General features: G+C 42.6%; 1 pseudogene; it reads right to left on the reverse strand.

The window, feature by feature from the left end:
* Positions 1–4636: 4636 nt before the first annotated feature.
* The window catches only part of LOC149175817 (uncharacterized), a 58035-nt pseudogene continuing 38086 nt past the window's right edge, over positions 4637–24585 (reverse strand).

Raw genomic sequence — 24585 nt, forward strand, 5'->3', positions numbered from 1 at the left:
GAATGTTTGAAAAGCATCAGATTTGTTCTTCAATAAATAAACCCAACACATTCTGGTGTAGTCATCAATAAATGTCATGATATATTTATTTCCATTTACAGAAGGAACAGGCATTGGACCACATAAATCTGAATGAATGAGTTCAAGTTTTCTATGTGCTCTTGAATGTGAATCATGAAAACACTGTTTGCTATGCTTTCCTAGAATGCAAGCATCACACTGCTTAAGTTTCCTAGGAATTGTAGGCAAACCAGCAACAGCATTTTTCTTCAACAAGCGGAGACTGTCATAGTTCAAATGTCCAAATCTAGCATGCCATAATAAACTTGATGGAAGTATACCTTCTTCATGATGACAATTGTATGAGAAATGTTGTGCATGAGCATAGGTTCCTTGCAGCTTGAGAAGCCTTTCTTCTTCTATTCCCCTCATGACAAGTGAGTGGTCAGATGCTTTTCTTACCTCAAGCTTGCCATCAAACATATGAATGGAGTGACCTTGCTAGCGGATGTGGACCAAGGACAGCAAGTTTCTCTTCAGTTGTGGGAGATATAGAACATGATTCAGAAGAAAGTCTGGAAGACCGGGCAGTTTAAGCCTGATTGTGCCAAGCCCTGATGGCTTGATTTTTGATTGATCTGCAAAGTATACTGCTCCATCAACATTGTCAGTGAAATCTTCAAAAAAATATTTTCTATGAGTCATGAGACAAGTTGCTCCTGAATCAAGCAACCAATCATTTTTCCAAGAAGTAAGTGAAGCATTAAACAAATCTTCATTTACTCCAATGTTACATTGTGCCTCAACATAATGAGCGGATTCAAGTGCTTTACCTTTGTCTGTATCATCAGTTTTACCTTTCTGTTGGTTTCGTTTCTGCTCAATTTTGTCCCATAGTAGCTTGCATGTAGAGGCATCATGTGATCCATTTCTTTTGCAGCGAAGACAGTGTAAATCTGCCTTTTCTCCTTGAGAATGTCTACCCCCCCTGCCTCTGAAATATCTTCCTCTTCCTCTTCGACCACCTCTTCCTCTTGTAGAAACTTGAGCAGGATGCTTTTCTTTATGAGCAAGGCACACAGTCTCTTCAGAAGATTCAGGGGCTGTCTTCTTTCCAAAAGCTTTCTCTCTTTCAGCAAACTTTTTCACAAGAGAGTCAAAGGTTATATCTTTGAGATTTCCATTTGCTTGCAATGACTCAAGATAATTGGAGTAAGTAGGATCAAGTGCCTTGAGAAAAGAGATAAGAGGAATATCCAATTCAACCTTAGTGGATTTGATATCATGCATTATAGATTTTACTTCAGATGCAAGAGCAAGAGGATCATTATTTTGCAGTTCAAGAGTGAAGAGTTTAATCATGAGTTGGACAACTTCAAGTGCAGAATGTGAGTCATAGAGTTCTTTCAGCTTTTGTAAGGCTTCAAAGGCAGTTGAATATGACGAAATATGGCGACTCACCTCTTCATTTACAGATGTTGTGATTAATGCATAAGCTTTGTTGTTCTTGTTTTCCCAAATGACGAGCTCTTTGTCTGAGGTAGGCTGTACTGGGTCATTGTCTCCTTCTCCGACACACACTCCTTTCCACAACTCATTGAAAATGAGGGTGTGTTTTATCATCCGGGACCATTCAGGATAGTTCTCCTTGCTAGTGAGAACTATTCCCACCATGGATATGATCGAATGCATTCTGTAAAAAAAATACTTCTGCTGATAGAAAAATACTTCTGCCAATATACAGTAAAATTGTACTCAAAAGAGCATTCTCAAAAGATTTCAAATCTCTTCCTCATATACCAATATGTACGTCAATACCTCACGCTACAACTTTATGCAACATATTTTCTCCAAACTTATTTTCTTCAAATCCCTCCAATATTTGATATAAAAGCATCCAGCATTTCATTCAAATATTACGTATTACATATCACTTCAACGTTTTAAATGTAATATACACCCATTACATTTACATATTACATATCACTTCAACGCTTTAAATGTAATATATGCCCATTACATTTACATATTACATATCACTTCAACGCTTTAAATGTAATATACGCCCATTACAAAATATTACATATTTCACTTCAACGTTTTATATGCTCTAATGGTAATATTACATATTACATTACCATACAATGAAACACGCAGGCGTGATGATTTCCCAAGGGTGAGAAGCAGCGGTGCGTGGTCTCTTAAGATTGTGTAGTGGCAGGGCTTCTTCCGTCGGGAGCTCAGCCTCTTTGGATGTGCCTTATCTCGATTAGCCACACAACAATGGCGTTCGAACGCAAGTCTCCAGGCAGAAGGATTATGGAAAGGGAACAGCGATGGTCGCAGGAATCGAAAAATACAGTGGTTCTTTACACAGGTAAAAACAGAATAGTAGTTCGTCAAACGAGGAGACCCTCGAAATCTTTATTAACATCCCTCAGGCGACGCTAGAAGGATTATGCAATTGCAGCATTTCTAGAGCCAACGTATACGCTTTCAAAACAACGTGATAGCGTTTCAAAACAGCCATAGTACAAGCGCTGGTTAAAATGCAAGACCTCTGCGCAGTTTTGAACAGTCAAGGAGACACACAACACATGGAAGTCTGTTGCAGCAGGGTCGAGGTGGACATAGCAACATAGCAGCGTATGAGCGTATGGGAGCCAAACACAGCAAAGTAACGTAGCAGCAGTTAATGGTGTAGGTAGGCTCGACAGAAAATGTCAGGGAACTGACACTAGCGAATATATGGGCAGCGTATTGTATGGAGCAGGGCGCAGGTAATGGAATATTGAGCAGAGTGTAGGTAATGGAATATGGAGCAGAGCGCAGGCAGTACAGGCACTCAGTCAGACAAGGGAGTTACAAGGCACAAGAGCTAAAAAAGGAGTTGGCTCTGATACCATGTCAGGCCAGGCAGTAACTCCATGGGGCAGAAAATAATTGACTGTATTATTCCATCAGGTAAGTCCTCATTATATACATGAGGGAGAGATTGTTCAGTTCGTCTCTCGATGACTGTTCATATTCCTATCTATCTATTTACAATAATTCACCCAATCACAAGGATTAGGTGTCAACATGTCTGGTGAAAACGCCGTAGGCGCGAAGCGTGGTAGGCCTGTGCCGAAAGCATAGGAAAATCCTCTCCTTATCAGTCGAGCCTGCTTGCGCATCCTTTGTTTGCGGGAGGAGCTGAGCCCGGACGGTGAAAGAGCCAGGGGAGGCCGGGTCATTGGAAATGGAGAGGCCTTCTGATCCATTTCTTTAGGGGGTGAGGGACGGAGTCGCTCGACCAACGCCCCCCCACCCAATAAGCATCAAGGAACTTGAGTTGCTCAACCACCGGGAGAGGACCGGCAAGGTGAGGGTGAGTCTGTCAAACTCTCGACCTCTGGGAGAGGTAATGTGGTCCCTCTCAAATAAGTAACTAAGACGAGCAACTCTCTTTTGGGGGGAGGGGCCCCCCCAGAGAGGAACTTGAAGAACCACCGGGCCGCCATCACCCCTACTCCTTTATAGGGGTCACTCACTCATTCCGATGGGTGAGGGGCTCGACTGTTAGGGAGGGGAACTTGAGTTGCTCAACCAATGCCTTTTAGTTACTTATTTGAGAGGGGCACCCAATAATTCAAATGAAGGCAGGGCTCGACTGTTAAGGCCGCCATCGATTGGAAGCTCTATTTTCCCAAAATAGAGGGATGGAGTCACTCACTATTCATATGGTGAGGGTGCGTAAGCACACTCGACTATCCAGGAGAGGGTTTTCACACTCACTCATCATGTGGGTGAGGACCCTTACTTCTTCATAGGGGTCACTCACTATTCATATGGTGAGGGTACGTTAGCACACTCGACTGCCCTTAGTTACTTATTTGAGAGGGGGGTCGCCATCGCCCCTACTCCTTTATAGTGGTCACTCACTGATTTTGATGCCCACCACCCAATAAGCATTAAGGAACTTTAGTTGCTTGACCAACGGGAGAGGATAGTACACTCGACTGTCAAGGAGAAGGACGAAGTCACTCACTCATTCCGATGGATGAGGAACTTTAGTTGTTCGACCATAAGGGAGAGGACCAACAGGGTGAGGGTGAGCCTGTCGAACTCTCGACCTATGGGAGAGGGATTTATCGCTCATCCATCATATGGGTGAGGGTGAGCCTGTCGAACTCTCGACCTCTGGGAGAGGTAACGAACGCTCGACTAAAAGGTTGCTATCGGCTCGACTGCTAAGGCCGCCATCGATTTCTCGCTCGACCATCGGGCCGCCATCGCCGATTCCTTTTCCGAGCGAGAAGGGGGATCAATTCTTGGTTGGAAAAAGAGGGGGGCCGGCCCTCTCCCCCCGAGGGTCGAGCGATAAATCCCTATAAATGGATCAATGAATAGATAGAGCAGGTTTACGGTACAACAGACAGCACGCCAATTTGCTTCCAAGGTTACAACAAGCACGCGCACAGGAGACAGGGGACATTTCACCAATGGCCACCCACCTACCTTGTAAGTAAAAAATGGCGTGAGCCGCATGCGGGGATACTCGCACGTACGGTTCTTAGGGGGAAAAGACCGGCGCCCACCCGGCTAGAGGCACAGAGAAACTAATGGAATACAAAACGTATCTTCAAGCTCTACCTTATTTTGATCGTTTAGAGGGCGATCGCGGAGTCACTGAATGAAGTCCTCCGTTTCTTCCGGAGGTAGGTGCTGCAGAGACCCGCAGCGAGGAAGAGATTACCAAGTGACACATAGAATATGGCGACGACAACAGCATGTCGTAGAAGGAGATATGGAGCCACCCTTGGCTCGACGTATCTACAACTACATCCTCGAGCGGCAGTGAAACGGGTATCGTGAATGCGAGATGCCAGCGGAATGATCGGCCAGACGTGCGTGCAGGGGCTAGGGCCTACCGCGTCCTCCCTTGTGTGTCGGAGATCTAGAGCGAGTGCACCAGAGAGGAACGGGAACTAGGTTTATATATTCTATGGCGAAGCATCTGAGGCATAACTGCACACTCACACGATCTTTGCCGAGAGATAGGAGCATTCGGTGGAACCGGTGAACTACACTTGCTTCCGGATAGATGTGTGGGACAGAGGGCTCGTGGTACCTGCTGCCTACCCTTCCGCTTTGGAAACCGTGTGAACGGAGAGTGGGCAGAAGGGAAGGAGGTCCTCATACGGAGTCGCACACTTGAGCAGTGCGGGAGACCCGGATGGGGAATGGGTCGGTGCAGTGAACTCCACACCCTACCCCTTGGAGATGGAGAAGAATCACCACTTACGGGGGACGGAGAGGTATTGATTTCTTTATTTCAAGAAAGTTCCGGTATTTAGTCAAGGGAAAGAAAGGTGAAACAACGGCTGGCTTCTTCTGAAACTGCTGCTTCTAGTGCTACTGCGTTCCATTCATTGCTACGTACGACGACCAGAAGCAGCTTGTGGTCGGCTCGGTTCGAGTTCCAACTGCATCTGATATAATATTGACAGCCTATATAAGAATAAGAATTTGAAAACAGCCAGCCACTTATCAATAGGTTATACCTTTATTGAATGGAATGAAATCCCCTACCAGTCTTTCTTTCTTAACTAAAGAAATAACCTAAAGAAATCGATGGCGGCCCGTTGGTCGAGCGACTCCATCGATGGCGGCCTTATTAGTCGAGTGTGCTAACGCACCCTAAAGAAATCCCAGCGAGGCACCCTCAAGCAAGTGCTCTCTGGCAACACAATAAAGGCAGGCAAGAGAATCTTAGAACACCCACGTAGATTAATACACCTTCTAACATTCACACTGTTGTGGTAATGGCATGCATGGGGCGTGGCCTTCCTTGCATCACAGATCAGCAGCAGTTCTTTTATAGAAAGGTCCTGCCTTCCTATTACTCAGAGGTATCCTTCTGCAGAGGGGCACCCCTTAACTCAATTAGTAAAGGTAGAATACGGGGTAGAAGACTGTGCCCTTCTTTCTCTTCCAATATCTTCCACATCTGGTAATCTATTTTCTCCTTGTCCCATAATGCAACGGCTAGTAGAGATAGCAATCTAAAAAATCTATAGAAAAGCCACTTAATACAGACCTACTCTGTTCTCCCTCCAATGAGCTCAGAGGGGGGATGTGAATAGCCTGAATTTGTTTATTGAATTCCTTCTGTTGTTGTGCCTTCAACTGTTTTGTCTCTTCCGGCTACCTCCATAGTATAGATGCTTGAATGTGTCATAGCTTCCTGCATATGCCTTTAGGGATCCCCGGTCTATCACCATTGAAAAGTGTTCTCCGCCCTTTCTGTGTCTAGAGCTATTGGAGGATCCAGAATACACTTTGATTTGACTGGTGTAGATGAAGCCCATCCCAATCCGGCTTGTTTGCCAGTGATGGAAGCTTGATAGGGCCTCCTTTCTCCTGCAATGTCTATCTATATGAGAACCCCAGAGATTACATCTTGATATCTATCAGGCTGTAGTTGTACTAGCCCTTGATCTAAATCTCCCTCAATGGGTTGTAACCAGTCATCCTAAATGGTTATGACTTCTCTCTAACTTAGGTGAGATGGCATTGAATCTATTTGAACATTCTTCCCCTTCTTCGATGGCTTGACTTGCTGTACAGTCACCTCATCTGTATAATCGTGTAGGGATATGCAGCCAACTATTGTGTTGATCATCCCCTTGAATTCCTGTTTCTCGCAGCTTTCTTGCTCAGCTACCTTAACCTGCCCAGGCTAGTCATGATCCGAGGACACTTATTCTGTCTCCGAGCACTTTCCCAGTGGTCTTGGGTGGCACCTCCATGATTGCATGCTCTGTAGTTACGTATGATCCCAATAGGCAGATCCAGAAATACCAATATCAAGAAAAGCAGTTAGTCCACTTTTTGGGTTAGTCAAATCAATCATGAGTGCCGCAGTCAACCAGAGTCATTAACTGTAGTTAAGAGTAAGTAGCCTTATATAGTCGATTATGAAGGGTTGGTCTGCAGTCAATCATTGGGATTTCAATCATTAGATCATTAGTAGGAGTCATTAGCCACAGAACCCGGTCGAGCTCCAGATAAGAGTCATTAGCTTTAGAAGGAATGGTTGGGAACATCGTTAACGTACGGTCGATCAGGGAGGTGGACATAGAATCATTAGCTTCAAATAGAATTATTAGCCTGCCTCCAACGCCGAGACAAGCTCCCTCCACTCTGGAAGTCTCTATACCCATGCAGTCTCCTCCGATTTCTCCCTGCCTTTGAAAATTCTTTCGTGATCCAATCGTCATGGAAGCAGTCCCTCTTTCATTCAGTCGATAGGTCGGGATTGGGATGGTTAGAAGTCAAACCAAGGGAAGAAGAAGAAGTAGTGGGAATCCAAAAAATGAGTCTATGTGGTACGTAAGGGCCCCTAATTGGGATGGCGGGATGGACTAAGGAAAGAAGTAGGTTCGTAGATCGCTTTCTTTATAATGGACTAGTGGGCAATCAGCAGTTTGGATAAGACCAATTCACCGCGAGTCAGCCTAGTTAGTTCATAAATCGTAGGAGAGAGCCGGACGGGCTTCGCTCACCATTGCCTTATATCTTCGTACTTGCTTGGTACAGCATTTATACTTTGATAGGAAGTACTCTCCCTACTTGCTTTTTCTTTTAGGTTAGACCACTCCACTCAGTTGGTTGTTACTCACTCACGCCGCTAAGAATCGGTTCACACTAGCCCGTGGGATCAGTCGCCCGTTACATATAAGAGCCTTAAGCTAACCATCGGTCACCTAGTAGCAGTCGTGGTTCATCATCAATGGATCCGGTGCTCGCACGTTCGTCTTTTGTCATTGTTGTCATCTAGCTCAGGAAGGAAAGATTAGGTTAGCCCTTTTAATGGGGAGAAAATGAATGAACAGACGAACCTATAGTGCATGTACTTTCCTCACACTACGCTCTTGCTGGGCACTGAATCTCATATGGCTTTGGCTTTATAACTGGAAGGTATGCCAGGAAAGAAGGGAGGGGAATGAGCCGGAATAGGAAGGGAAGGGATGCCTGGAGCAAGCTTTCAATTGTAAGGTATGCTAAGCGAAATGGCGGTGAGTAAGCAACTGGAATAGGCTCTGCAACTTCACCTGGTCTTTGCTTTCATATCTTGCTTTAGGGGAGAGTGCTATAATTCATATACTTGCCTAAAGAGAATTGCCAGTTCCAGAACATGGACATGATGACTCGAACCATGCCAACTACGGGTTCTCTTATAATAAACACCCCCTATAATAAGCTTTTTCGGATCCACTGGAACAACCTGACCTGGGTACCTCCAACCAGGTGGGTGCCTTAATATGGAGCCCAGAATAAGGAATTAGTGAACAGGCCGATCGGACTTTAGAGAATAGAACCAACTTTTATTATGATTATGAGTTGTATTTTTTGAATTGAATTTGCGTTATTACATATAGAATATGAAACCTGATTTACCTTCTTTGCACGAATCAACCCAGGATCATCATTGCCTTTCTTAATCCATGAACATCCACAAATGAGTTACATTTTATGGATTGGATTGGAATTTCACCGAAGACTCTTAGTTGCCTGCCTTACCCCCCCCACCGATTAGGGATTACATGGCGACGGAGCTGGGTGCATAGATGGCTTGGCTGGAAGGGATTATGGGATATCAAAGAGCCCCATTCGGACGGCTTGATGGGATGGGTGGATTGATTTACGAGCGAGCTTGGAATGGATGCAGTTCGTGGAGGGACGGATTTGGTAGTAGCAGCCCATAGGGATAGGGCCCTTGGTTTACCTTTAGCTTAGAGAGTTTCACTGGTGCTGGATGGTAGAATTATGGGACATCAGAAAACCTATTGTATGGGGACCGCTTCGCTTTTCCTTGCTACCCCAATTATGGATTGATAGCAACACGATTCCCTGGATGGTCGATTACACGAGGATGCGTAAGCAAGCTTGACCATAAGGGAGAGGACCTTCGTAACCCCCATCTCACTATTATGGATAACCCTTAAGCCACTGGAATGCTGCTTCTAAGGATCAAATTCCTCCTACTACGTGATTCCTGGTCTAGGGTTCCAGGTCTGTCTAGTTCTAGCAGGTGAAAGAATAAACCAAGGAAGGGGTGAGTAAAGGCAACAGAGGTAGCGGCTAAGGTGGCAGAGACAATTGACCAAAACCCACCAAATCACTAAAACCACAAGGTTGGACTTAACCAGTGAACAAGCGGTGCTTTACGTAGACTTGGTAAACTACTCGATCTCCGACAGGATATGGGACCGAGTCAAAAACCGGTTCAATGGGCACAACTGGAACTAGGGAAGCTGCTGGAACAAAATCAACCCAGAAAACTGCACCCACCTTCATTACTGGTGGTTCTGGGTCAACAATTGGAACTGGATGCGCTGGGGCATAAACCACTACGGGTGTTGTTGGTGCGATGGGATATGGAACTTAATATTCAACTTGATCTGCATATGCTCCTTATGTCAGTAGCAAACGATAGGGGCCTGCTGCTAATTTACTACTTGAATTCCCAGAAAATGACTAACAGAGGCAACAAAGCAAGTAGTTTCAGAGCCAAAAGTTAAGGTTGTGGAAGTAAAGGCACGGACACCACGCGCAGTGAAGATAGAAGCACCGGCATTTGAACTAGAGCCAGTCGACTGAGTAGACTGTTGGCATTGGGTAATTTACTCACCGTTACAGAGATCCTTCAGCTCGATTGATATTGACCAAGTTCTTATGGGCCTATCATTGGGGATTCGGGTCCACCAGTTGATGATCCAGTTGATCGAGTGAAAACAACGGAGATAGCCTATAAGGAGGTAGCAAAGGCACCCGCGGCAGACTCAGTTTTAGAACCCATTTTAGCTTCCCTACCACCACCTCGCTAATAAGCATCATCCCTTCCATTTCCAGATCCTACAGAGACATTAGCTCGTGTTTTCGTGAGCCACAGCCTAATAAACCTAAAGTGCCTGCCTATTATACTTTTATAGACCTAAGGATGCTGTAGTATCTGAAAAAGAACTGAAAATCACAGCCCTCACAGAGGTAAGAAGGCAGGAGGTCCTGCAAGACAACTTCAGCGGACATAAAATGGGGGCCTGGTGGTGGATGAGGAAAATATCAAAGGCTGAGGATGCTCCCTACCAAAGAATTCCCCAAGATGATGAATTCTCTAAATTGTATGATCAGGTACATGATGAAGGTGATGACGACCAAGGATAAGATACAGCAGAAGCCATGGGTAAGACTATCCCCATGAAATGGTATACAGACAGAGCTCAGCAAGGTACTACTGCATTAGCTAAAGAAGCCTCCACATCTGCCCCATCAGAAGTTTCCATGTGCCCCAAAGCAACACCCATCATGTAGGTTATGGGATTTTCAAGAGAAGGTGGATTGGGAAAAGAAGGTAAAGGTATAACCCATCCCATTGAGGTCCAATAAATACCTAAAGGCCTAGGACTAGGAGCAGATCCAACAGCTCCTATAGTTTCAAAACTAGATCTACAATCCACCTTCACTTCCCCAACTCATATGGTGGAAGACTTGGACAAAATGATAAGTTACCTAGTGGAAACCATTCCCTCTAGTTTTCTAGTCCCTCCCATTGCTTCCCCAGCACGAGAAGAGCCTATCCCTGAGATACTCCCAGAGGCATCAGTATGAAAAGATAGCAGAGAAGAGTCTGAGAAGCAGCAGGGTAAAGATGGAGGGCCAGATATAGAAGATGAGGTGGTGGCAGCAGCAGTGGAAGCAATAAAAAGAATATCAGCAAAGGCTGGGAAGGCTGTAGCATCAAACATAGAAGATATAGAGACCTTCGTAGAATCAAGAGAGGGTCAACAAACCATGCTTTAGAAAGGGGATAAAAAAAGAAGGAAGATTATGATGCTCCAGAAGAACCAGAGCTAAAGAAGATCAGAATTACAGCATTGGCCTCAGAAGGAGAGGGAGGATAAGAAGCAGTAAGGCTAGAATCTGGCACAACTTCTCAAGCAAAAGTAACCCCCTCTCACATCATAGTATATCCCTCTATCCCTGAGCTATCTTATATTGTATCGGTGGCAACATCAAAGGAAATAGTAAGTGTTCCCGGTCTAAGTACCCCGCAGAATACCATTTAACAACCATCTTGGGCTAGTGTCATTCAACCAATGGAAACTTGTGACCCTTTGGAGATCCTGTAGGAAGAAAGAAAGAGAATACAAGGAAACAATTCTAAAGTGATAACCTGGCCTTATCTCTGGCTCTTAAGGGCCACCTTTCAGTCTTTCAATTCCCATATATCAAGGCGTGGTATGGCTGGATGGTATGGCTGGGATCGCTGAGGTGGTGTAAAACTCTTCTCAATGCTTAGTGAACGAACGATTCACTCCGCATTTCCCTTCTAAAGAACTCCGAAACATCTCCGAAGCGCATTTGTGGTTACTTTCTATCGGTCACTCCGAAACTTTCTAGTAGGCTACGGATCCTCTGCTGGCGGTCAAGGCACACCAGCACGCGTCGTACTATTAATAACCTATGAGTGGGATAAATATAGTTGCAAGCGTATCCATTCGAGACAGTGGACTGTAGTAATGATGTAATGTACCGAAGTAAAGGATAACGAATCGAGACCTTATGACCGTGTCACCCTCGAAACCTTACATCACACGCAGGGCTCCGGAGATCACTGACGGCATTGGGATACTGTAGGCTTAGTTCGAGCCAATCCTAAAAGCTTCTACCCCTAGTGGTAAGCTAATACTTAGATAGATTACGGGTACTTCCTAAGATGGGCAGGCCCTATAGAACTGAAGATGAAGCGCCTATCTTTCCCGCAGCCTTGAGCGATATATAAGTAATTACGGCGGGCACCTAACACGAGGACTTAGATCAGAGAAGCCCATACCAACTGCAACTATAGATCATTGATCAGGGGCAGGGGATAAACGAACAGGAGCGGGGAATCACAGGGGCTACTGCCATCTAAAAGAATATACATCTAGCCATCCAGAGACAGGATATAAAAGTAGTGGTGGAGTGGAATAGAAGGTCCCGGAGGGGCTTGCGCTTCCTAGTGCAAGGAGATATCTGTATCAGTGCTGTAACACGCTAACTCACCACTAACGACTGCCTTAGTTCGCGCGATAAGGCTATGGGCTTAACCGACCAACATAAGGATTTCAGTTGAGGGTCGATCTCCTGTTGTTAATGCGTATATAATAGACTCTATATTAAGGAGAGAAGAGTTTGAAGGTTCGTTTCAAGCTCAAACCTGAACTGAACTCCTTGCTTGGGCAGATGTGGACTACTTCTTTAGGGCACTTACATTACCTTATCTATGATCCCACTTATATCGATCTTACCGGAACCAGTGGAGTAGCCCTTTCGTAAGGGTTGGTCCCACCAAGGCAGGGAAATAGAGAAGTGCAGGAAGCAACGGGGATATAAAGCAATGACTGTACCCATCAATGCCCGTGCCAGTAGCTAACCCGTCAATCAATATACAGTGAGCGACAGTGATCGATTTTTCGTACTCTTTTTTTGGTCGAGTGAGTACCTAAAGGCTGTTCTTATTCCCTATCTCACCCTTTCAAGCTCAACCCGTATTATCGGGAATGGTTATGTACGATGCTTAGTTGATGAAATTAGGTATACAAATGGGTTTAGGTAGTATATATATAAACAGGTATGTTCTGGCTCAATGGATAAGCCAGCCCCGATTTTCGAGAGCAAGATCGATTTATTAGGGGAAGGTGGTCAGAAATGTGTAGAAATTGCTAAAATTCATCCTAGAGGTACTGTGTCTGGTGGATAGAGTTCATGAGTGGGGAACCCGACCCTATGGATGAGTGCACCGTGATTGATTCATCGATACTTATAACCTTAACTCGCTCTCTCAAGCATCCATCTGGAACTCAACCTCATAAAGCATTGGCTACAGCCTACCCTTGCATTCCACCGGTGTCGGATCCCTAACTCCTATCTGACCTCATGGGATTCAACACGAGCCTTCCACCACTCGAGCAGGCTACCTATTGGATCACCTTGGGTGCTCCTCCCCCTACCCTATCAGACCCGAGATAGCTCTATCCCCAAGTGCAATAAAAGAAGACGATAATGGAAGGATTGATGGGTTTCACCCCATAAATGATTTTATATTTTTTGTATTGGGGAACTCATTGAGGAGGGAAGGGTCTCCTAAGAGAGTCTCTAAAGTCCACAAATTGTCTAAGGATTCTCTCTTCAAGTTGTTGCATGTAGGGCATGAGTTCATCACATATCCTATATGAGGTAGTTGGTTGCAAGTTGACTTGGTTAGGAGGAGGGTACAAGTTGTATGATAAACATGGTTGGGAACAATGAAAGGCATCATGTTGGAGGAAGTGGTTAGTATCCTCCATGATGAAATTGATTCACCTAGTATGGGGTTGGTCCTCCTATGTGACAAGGCTAGATTCGAATTCTTGTATGAGTAATTAGATGACTATTGGAAGGCATGTTAAGCACACTTGTCTTAGTGAGGTGGGATAGATTATACATATTTTGAGTATAGAGCTGGTTGATCCCAAAATGCATGGAACTAGGGTAGAAATAGTTAGAAGGAATACAATAATAAGACTGCAAGGGAATAAATCAAAATCATTTCAAATCTGATTGATGAATTTCATTATAACACTTCTTTCATGGGCATGCCTGTGTATGGTGAATGTCTTACATCGAGCATGTGCTATCTGAGATGTAATTCTTCAATTCAAGAAAGAGAATGTAACATGTATTTATGTAAGTTGTGAAATGAAAAAGATGCATTGCTGCAGTATAGAGCTAGCGTAAATAGCTATAGCCGATGAGAGAATCCGTAGTGAGCGAGACTAGCTAGCAATAGAAGCAGTAGTAAGTAGTTCCGAGTGATAGCATTAGTTAGCTGCGATGCCAGGCAATAGGTTCAGGTAGACCAGGTTCAACTTCGGTATTGATGGTTTGGTGGGGTTGGTTCACGAGGGATGGGATTGATTGTGAGTGATTGATGAGATTGATTGAGAACTTAGTTAGAGCTGGAGCGGTACAACGGATGGACTACAGATCACATAGTTTGGGGTAGGGTGGCCCATCGGATAGACGATAATAGCCTCACCCACCAGACAAGAATAGAGGTTCAGACCAAACGACTAAGACGACTCACCTTCACCACGTCACACATCCATCCAACACGCTAAGAAGTGACCGGGGGATGGATATAAATACCGCACCGGGAAGAAGGTACTGCAACCGCTAGGGAGGGCACACATTACCAACTCACCTTCACCACGCCACATCCACCCAGCAATAAATACGGCACCGGCAAGGGATAGAGCCGACTGAAGCGAAGATCAGACCCACCTAATCAGACCTGCCAATCATAGCTGAACTCATTGAGCCCGCCGATAGAACCTCATTACCCACCCGTCAATGCCAGCCGAGAGCCAATCCACAGGATGGAGGTTAGGTATCCATTACCCTCCGATTCACCATTGACAATGAGGGAGCACATACCCACTGAACATGCATGCAGGCTGAGAATCGTTCAATTTGAGTGGCAAGGAGAGGAGGTAGGCACTTACTGCTTTGTATTGACCTACTACCCGCTTAGATTACTTTATGTGTGACAGCAACCAACTCATTTTGTCTTAAAAAACCTTGATAGACTGGTTCACTGACCTTAACTTTGAGCATTGTACGAGCTTGGGTCAGAGCACTTACTGAACTTACCAGCCTACACCAATATTGATGTTCAGACCTATACCAACAACCTAGCGTCTTAACCTTATATACCAGTTGTTTTTCAATTACCTGAACTTAGAGAATTCATTGTGTAGGAATTTACAGGGTAAGTTCCTCAGAAAGAATACCAAAAGGACACCGCTCACAACCAGATCTCAAATCAATACACCAGTATTTTTGACGTGGTTAAAACCCTCAGAGTGCAAGGAGGGAAACAGTCCATGGCCTGTCCCAACGTGGGTACAGACAATTTATTAATCAAAGAATGAAAATTTACATAAGCTTCTCTCATGCACGGATTACCCGAACAATGACCCTCCATGTGCTTTAAATAGAACTCATGGACCAATCGGGTGTCAAGCCACGGATCAAGTGTCGGTAATACCGAGGTGAGAGTGAACCGTCGGATCACTACATATCGTGACCGTCGGATTGTAAGTTACAAAATGTACAACGGTAAAGAAACACACTTTACCTAACTCTAACCTAACTCTATGCTAGACCAAGTTGAACTTAACTATATCCTATGTGTCGGAATATCCTAACATCCCCCCTTAAGAACAACTTGGGATAGGATTGAAAGATTTACAAATATGACACAATAGGAGAAGGAAGGAGGCACTAGAGCCTATCCCCCCTTAGTGACAACTTCCTGAACTCCAAGCATATATCGAAGTTTAGTGAACTTCGCCTCTGTGAGAGCCTTTGTGAAGATGTCTGCAACCTGATCATCCGTTGGACAATATTGCACTTCAAGAACATGGTCATGAATGAGCTTTCTGATGAAGTGCATGTGTAGTTCAATGTGTTTGCTGCGCTGATGCTGGACTGGATCTTTGCATAGCTGAATGGCACTTTGATTATCACACCAAAGTGTGGTTGGATGCTGCTGCTCAAAGCCAAATTCGGATAGGATCTGACGAAGCCACAAGGCTTCCTTACTAGCTTCCACGGCACCACGATACTCTGCTTCTGCTGACGAAAGAGAAATGGCAGCCTGTTTCTTACAAGCCCATGTAATAGGTCCTGAACCAAGAGTGAAGACATAACCGGCAGTAGACTTCCGATCATCAAGATCACCAGCCCAATCAGAATCAGTGAAACCAACTAACAGAGGAGCTGCTTTGGCACTGTAATGAATCCCAAACTGTACTGTACCTCGAACATAACGAAGTATTCTTTTAGCTGCTTTCCAATGACTTTCACGGGGGTTTTGCATAAAACAAGCAACAAGGCCAACAGCAAAGGAAAGATCAGGACGAGTATGGGTTAAATACAAGAGTTTTCCGACAAGTTGACGGTATAAGGTAGCATCAACTTCAGGAGAAGTACAAGAGACTGAAAGTTTGACTCCAGACTGAAAGGGAGAAGGGGCTGGCTTACAGTCTTCCATGTGAAAATGACGAAGAATATCACAAGCATACTTGGACTGGGAAAGGAAAACACCTTCTTGGGATTGCAAGACTTGAAGACCGAGAAAATAGTGTAAGTGTCCTAAGTCTGTCATTTCAAATTTCTTTTTAAGGCTGGACTTTACATGGTTTATAAGGTTGGGATCACTACCAGTAAGAATAAGATCATCAACATAAAGAACAAGGATGATAAGAGAGTTGCCCACTTTCTTGGTGTAGACAGTATTGTCAGAATGACACCTAGAAAAGCCAGATTCTAAAAGAAAGCTATCCATTTTGGCATACCAAGCCCGAGGAGCTTGTTTGAGGCCATAAAGGGATTTCTTAAGTCGACAAACGAGGCTGGAGTCTGTTTGTATGAAGCCAATGGGTTGTTCCATATAGATTTCTTCCTGCAAGTCCCCATGCAAGAAGGCAGATTTAACATCCATTTGATGGACTTCCCATTTTAAAGAGGCAGCAAGGGAAAGAACAAGGCGGATAGAGTTCATTTTGGCAACTGGAGAGAAGGTTTCAGTGTAGTCAATGCCTTCAACCTATGAAAAGCCCTTAGCAACTAGACGAGCCTTATGTTTATCAACTTTCCCATCTGGTCCATACTTGGTTCTGTAAACCCATTTGCATCTAACAAGTTTGCGTCCCTTTGGTAGAGGAACAAGATCCCATGTATCATTTGTCATCAATGAATGATATTCTTCATTCATAGCTGCTTCCCAATGTGGATGGCCTGAAGCTTCTGCAAAAGTGTCAGGATCATGATTTACTGGAGCTTGAGCCAGTAAAGAAGAGGCTCTTTCAAACTGAGAACGTGTACGTCGCTGATCTGTAGGATCACCGGCAAGATCACCTGCTGCATCCCGAGTAGCACGGACCCATCTTGGAAGTTGAGGATCCTGAGAAGGTGGGGGAGGATTATCATCCTCGCTTTCATCATCAGAAGTAGAAATGTTTTCAAAGATAGAAGAGATAGGAAGAGGTGGCACATCCGCCGGACTAGGCTCGCAGGCCGATTTATTTTCATCAAATTTTACATCTCTTCTAATGATAACATTTTTGGACTTAAATGGAATAAGTCTATAACCTTTTACATCTTCAGAATATCCAACAAAAGTACATTTCTCACTCTTAGGTTCTAAAGCTTTATGCTTTTCATCTGGAATATGGGCCCATGCTTCACTTCCAAACACACGAAAGTGACTTACATCTGGTTTAATGGAACTCCAAGCTTCTTCTGGAGTGATATTCTCTAGAACCTTAGTAGGAGTGCGATTGATTATATAATTTGCACAATTAATTGCTTCGGCCCAAAAACTAAGACTGAGTCCTTTAGATTGCAGCATACAATTAGCCATTTCCTTTAAGGTGCGATTTTTCCTTTCAGCTACACCATTTTGTTGTGGAGTGTATGGAACAGTATGTTGCATTTGAATTCCATTTTCGGTGCAAAAGTTGATGAATGCGTTTTTAACATATTCTCCACCATTATCAGTTCTTAGCTTAAGAATTTGATGTCCAGATTGTTTTTCAACAAATGCTTTGAAGGCCAAAAAAGTGCTAAATACTTCGCTCTTGAGTTTTAAGAAGTATACCCAAGTGCGTCTAGAGAAATCATCAATGAAAGTTAAGAAGTACTTGCAGCCAGAGAATGAAGCAACAGGAAGAGGACCACATAAATCACTGTGCACAAGCTGTAAAGGGGCTGAGGCGTGCCAAGAGGCACGTTTGTCAAAACTGTCCCGATGATGTTTTCCGAGTACACATCCGGAACAAACACCATCTTTGCAAGATACCATAGGAAGACCTGTCACCATATTTTCTTTACATAGATGCTGAAGGGAGCGATAGTTTAAGTGACCAAACCGCTCATGCCAAAGTTTGCTCACTTCATCATTATGAGCAACAAACACTGAGGGAAGATGGGATGACCCAAAGTTGTGAAACTTATACAACCTTTTGGAATCATCAGCAAGACCAGTAGCTAGAATCTGTTTAGGATCTTTTAGATCCTTGATTACAACATCATGAGGTGAAAATTCAACAATTTTACCTTCACCTGAATGAGTTATCTGATAGACAGACAGAAGGTTGCAGGATAAGTTTGGAACACATAATACATCATTGAACTGACCATTGTCTAGATGAACAGTTCCAGTCCCTACAACATTAAGAGATCTATCATCACCAACATATATATTTTTGGTGTTACAATCATTTAAAGAAGAAAACATGGCTTGGTTTTTGGCCATGTGACAAGAGGCTCCAGAATCAATGAGCCACTCATGAGAATGAGAAGAAGAAGAAGATACATTTAATGCATAACCAGACTGAGATGATTGACGATGACATGCAGAAAGTGCCGTTCCGGAAGTTGAAGTTGAAGTAGGCTCCAGATGGATGTTATGTTTCTTCATTGCGGCTTCCAAGGCTTCCATCTTCTTAAAGCATTTAGATTCTAAGTGGCCATCTCGATTACAAAAGTTACAATGTCTGTCAGTCCTCTTCCATTTGTTTTTATTGGTCTTGTCATTTTGCTGAAATGATCTTTCATCTTGAGGCTGAGTTGGTTTAGGACCATTCCTTTGAGGATAAGACTTCTTAGGATTCTTTGAATTTGGTTGCTGCTGGGCGGCTAACGCTTTCGAGGAAGAGTTTCCAAGATTAAGAAGACCAAGGTGTAAGAGTTTTTCTTGTTCTCTTATTAAGGAATCACAAAAGGAGTCAAAGGAAGGGGGTTTGTAGTCTTTGCCTTGACAAATGAAAGCTTCCCTTGTAGAATGGAAAGTGGAAACAAATACAGAGTAGGCTGGTCCCAACTTAGTAAGGATGGAATAAATAAGGTTACCATCTTCTTTCTTAACTTTAACACCTTCCAAGAGATATCTAAGGGTCTTGAATTTGGACAAGAAATCTTCAATGCAAGAAAAATTATTAGGATCCAAAGTAAGCAACTCATTCTCAAGTTGATGGGCTCTAATTTCATTTTTAATCCCAAAAACTTTAGCAAGTTTTTCTAATGCTTCATGAGGAGTTTCAATTTCTGCAATGTGGAATCTAAGATCAGGAGAAACAGACATTCCTATCAAACCACGTGCTTGATCTTGTCTATTTTCCCATTTTTCGGCCTTGTCTTCATCTTTGGGTTTCTTCTCTTGGTCTGTGGCTATTCTGAAGAGACCTTTACTTCTAAGTAAATCTCCCATGTAGGCTACCCATTGGAAGTAGTTAGTGCTGTCAAGAATGACTTGGCATGGACTTTCCATTTTTTGAAAAAAAACTTGAAGCTGAAGATGCTGAAAGTAAGTGGTCCAATGGATAGATCTCGAAAAAATAGGCGGTTTTAAAAAAAACGGCTCTGAAAAAGGCTTCCGGATGAAGAAGATATGGCTTTTTGAAAAAAAAATGTTGACGTTGCCGGCAAAGTGCGCGAATGTGCGGGAATGAAAAAATCCGCCCCCACAAAATGGAGACTTGAACCCAAGACCTCTACTCTCTTAAAAAGTCTTTGAACCAATTGATCTATACAAAATATTTGAGAGAGAGAGAGAGAGAGAGAGAGAGAGAGAGGGGGGGGGGGGGGCCTCGATTTGCGTGCTTGCCTTGGGAAGGCTCTTTTCCCCTACAAAACACAAAACACAAAACCCAACACGAATATGCAAAGAAAAACGAACCTTACGGCTCAAAGTTAGCTTTAGCCAAAAAACTAGAATTTTAAAAAAAAATCTCAAAGTTAGCTTTTAACCGAAAAACTAAATATTTTTCTCAATGTTTCTGATTTTCCAAGATCACACTAAGGTGCAGGGAAAAGAGCATACGCATGAGAAAAATCCTTTCTTTCTGTTTCTGATTTGCCCAGATCGCACAGAGTCGCAGGGCAAAGAGCATACGCAGAAATGAAAGGTATAGATCCGGAAAAAAAAGGCTAAATAAACCGAAACCGAAATAAGCAGAGAGAAAATGACAGTAAACTGCAAAAAAAAACACTGTATACCTCCCGATCTGAAAAATGACGCAGCTAGGGCTACCGGAAACCTTTTCGCGTGAAACGAAAGGGGTTCCTCACTGAAACAGATGCTCCGAACGCAACAGAGCAGTCCTCTCGGCCCGAAAGCAGTCAGAAATAGCAGATCTAGGAAACGACAGCCGCATGCAGTTCTACCGGCTTCAGATTTGGATCACCAACGGACGCGGCCCTCAAATAGCTCTGATACCATGTAGGAATTTACAGGGTAAGTTCCTCAGAAAGAATACCAAAAGGACACCGCTCACAACCAGATCTCAAATCAATACACCAGTATTTTTGACGTGGTTAAAACCCTCAGAGTGCAAGGAGGGAAACAGTCCACGGCCTGTCCCAACGTGGGTACAGACAATTTATTAATCAAAGAATGAAAATTTACATAAGCTTCTCTCATGCACGGATTACCCGAACAATGACCCTCCATGCGCTTTAAATAGAACTCATGGACCAATCGGGTGTCAAGCCACGGATCAAGTGTCGGTAATACCGAGGTGAGAGTGAACCGTCGGATCACTACATATCGTGACCGTCGGATTGTAAGTTACAAAATGTACAACGGTAAAGAAACACACTTTACCTAACTCTAACCTAACTCTATGCTAGACCAAGTTGAACTTAACTATATCCTATGTGTCGGAATATCCTAACACGGGCCTTTGATTGAATACACTTGCTTGAGGACATGAACATGGACATGGGATTTCAGTTTTTTGTTGAAGAAGTTGATATTGTAGTGAACCATCTATTTTTGGTGATGTTTAAGCTTCATAGAGTACATATTATTCATTTGATTGGAGAGTGTTGATGGTATTCATGGAGTTGATTGTTGAGTCTACTAGAGTTGTTACTATTGTGGTTATGTTGTCTCAGGATGTTGATGGAAAGAGTGTTGTTACACATGCTCATGTTGTTGCCTTGATTTGAGAAGTGATATTATTGATTTTTATTGTTGATAGACATAGTATGGTGTTGATATTATTATCATGATATGGATTATGATGTTTTCTTTGGTTGAGAGTGATGTTGTTGTTGAGTTTATTGCTGGTATAATATGCTTCATTCGCTGCTTGAGAAGATTCTCATATCATGTTGTTGCTGAAGATTAATCTCATGCTACATATAAAGTTCATATATGGAGGTTGTTATGTTGTTTCTCTATGATGTTATGTCACCATTTTATCTTCATTCTTGTTCACATCCTTCTACTAGCTTCTATTGATGGTTTCGTAAGAAATATCATGAATTATATATGTTGTTGTTGAAGTGGGGATATATTGTTACTTATTGTCTTATCTTTTTATGAGCTCACATTTTCATCATGGACTAAGTGATTGAAGATCAAATATATGTTTCTTATGATTTCATTCATGCTTATTCATGAATCACATTTCCTATATGAGAATCACATGCTTTGTAGGGGAGAAGAATCTATATGATTGTTGCTACCAAGAGCTTCCATGGTATATTATACTTTTGTCGTTGCTTCCTTGATTTATGGGCTTATTGATGACATTCATTCATTCATGACATATGTATGGTTCGATTTCTCTCCATTAGAAGTGTTGGTGAAAGATTGATGTGAAGACTCATATATGAGATTGGTACCTTATGTCTCACATTGTACAATGGTGGTCTTGACGTCTAGTAGGCATTGGGTGCTCAATGCTATAACAATTCATCTTTCCTATAAAGTCATGTAATAATTATTATTCATATGGATCCATATTTGAGTTAGGAACAAGAATCAAGAGAGTCTTGGGTCATGTCAAGAGTGTGTGATGTTCAAGTGATGAGAGATGAGAAGTGTTTTAGCCATATTTTGGGATACTTGTTGTCATGTATTCATTCTTGTATGAGCTCTTGGAGTCCTTGCGTAGCCATGTATTGTCACATTCTTCTTTTGAGTCATGGTTGGGTCATGTGTGTGTCTATCATACATGAGAGAGGAGTCATAGTTCAGCTAGCTAGAGGCTTTGTAAAGTCTTGTATTATCATTCATTAAGCCTTGTATCTCATTATTCATCGTTGGGCCCAAGTTGGTCAAACATTGATATATGAGGAGCAGCCTTCTTGCATATGACAAAGAGGCACTAGTAGTAGAATATATTGCACATTCAGTAGTCCAAGAGATGTTTTTGCAGCCCCTTTATATGTTCAGGGGTAGCTTGTATTGGTAGTTGTTCATTGGCTTGCATCAGTTTAGTATTGGCATGATGTTGTGGTTGACAGGGGGAGTGATTGTTTTGGGGATATGTTGGCTTCCTTCACGTGTTGATATTGTTAGGGGGAGCATGATTATTCCTTGTTCTTATCTTCATTCGTGATGTATTGTTGGTTAAGGGAGTATGAATGGTGGTTATGTTATTCCTTTGTCCTTATCTTCATGCGTTGCCACTATGATTTTGGAGAAGGTAATATGTATTGGTTAGAAGAAGATTTTATTCATTATATGAGAGGATGATGATGACAATGGTATTTGAGCATGTCGATTATTGCTACCAATGATATGTTGTTGCTGCTACTACCTTGGGGAGACAAAGAACTCATGATTATTCTATTATTTTTGGTACATCTAGCTTGATGTTGCAGATTTATTTTGTTGTTGTTGATTGAGAGAGTGTTCTTGCTTATGAAATGTTGTTTCTTAGTTGATACTTGTAAATTAGTTCCATCATTCTTGAGATGAGACCTTTTCCATTGATGTCAAAGGGGGAGAAAATGAGGAGCTCAGTTCTTCATGAGGTTGTTTCGGTTGACCCAACTTGGGTTGAGATCAATGTCAAAAGGGGAGATTGTTGGCATTGATGTTGTGATGAGGTGATAGTTGATGAGTGTTGTAGTGAGTGATGGTTGTCATTGATGTCAACCTAGACTTGGTTTGGATATGGTATGCATATGCTTGATTTCTTGATGGTATTGGTCTCTATGGTTGTTATGGCAGATGTTTATGTTGCAAATGCTTTGATGGATGTTGCAAGTGATTTTATGGCTTTGTTGTTTGGTTGGTCAATTAGGTCTCCATGTAGATGATGCTTGTGTTGTGATGACCTTGATTATTGGATGAAGTTTGTGATGTTTCTCTGGAGATAACCTTGACCTTGATACTCATGATGATGTTTAAAGGTGTTGTAGAGGTTTTTATGATGTATCAAGTTTCCTTCTACAATTGAGCTTCATATTTGATGCCACTTGATACAGTATCTGCACTCATGTGTTGGTCCTTATAATTCTAGTGACTACTTCATGTATAAGCTCATCGAGAGGTTTTAGAGATGGTTTTAAGACTTCTCATGGCTTGGACAAGATTTAAAAATGCTAGAGATGTTGATCAACAAGTTGGAGGAAGTTCTGAGTTCCTTCATCCTCTTACCAGTCGCATGCATGATTGGTCAAGGGAGTGGTTTTATGTCCTAGACACTGGCAGAGCAGCCTATGGGAGTGATTATTTTCTTAGTTGCATGTAATATTGTGTTATGCAGATGAATATGCATGTAGGTAAAGTTTCTCTGGATTTATTGCGCTCCTTGGATGATTTACTTGGTTTTATTTATGTATCTTATTTTGGAATCTTCATTAAAGGTTCAAATTGGCTAAATCAACATGATGGGATATAATTTGAAGTGTGATGCATTTAATGGACTAAGTAGTGGAGTAGTGGAAAAAAAAATTTAAAAGAAGGAGAATCTCAACCATTGTTAATGAGGAAACATAGCAAAGCTTTATGTAGAGAGCAGAGGGTGACCTCCTACATCATATAATGTTACAGAGGTTGAATTTATTGAGAAGTGCACACATAGACATTATCTTCTGAGATGAGAGAGTGAAGAAAATGTTGGAGAGGTCAACCATGATTTTGGAGAAGCAGAATTTATTTTTCTGAGTGTGATGAAGATTGCAGAAGCTTGTAGTAGAGGATACTCAGAGGGAAATTCTTCATTTGATTTTGTTGATGCAGCAAAATGTTCAGTCCATTGTTAGAAGTGATAGCCTCCTCTAAGTAGTAGCTAACATTATTATAATTGTAGGGATCAATGATATATGTGACTGATATTTGTGATTGTAGAGGCAGATTCTCATGTGCATGGAGGATTTGTATGTGCCTTCTAGTTACATTATGAACAGAATTGCATGAGAGAAGACTTGTGTTGTTGGTTATTGTTGAGAGCTATTTGAGCATGTTATTGATATATATCTTTTTGTAGTTGAGTGTGAGAGCCATAGATTTTTGTATGTTGTTGAGAATGGAAAGATTGATGTATATAGTTTGTTTGATTGAGATGGTGATGATGTATTAACCTTATCAAAGAGAGAAAGTTGGTGTTGTCTTGTGCAGGGGTCCAGTTTGAAATATTCTGAAATGTGGCCCTAATGATCAGCAAATCGAGATAGCTTGGTGAAGAAGGGATGGGTGTTCCTTGCCAA

Source organism: Pinus tabuliformis, chromosome 4_1 (assembly GCF_031772625.1).
Source record: "Pinus tabuliformis cultivar Carrire ecotype Pingquan chromosome 4_1, CPIR1, whole genome shotgun sequence".
Taxonomy (NCBI): domain Eukaryota; kingdom Viridiplantae; phylum Streptophyta; class Pinopsida; order Pinales; family Pinaceae; genus Pinus; species Pinus tabuliformis.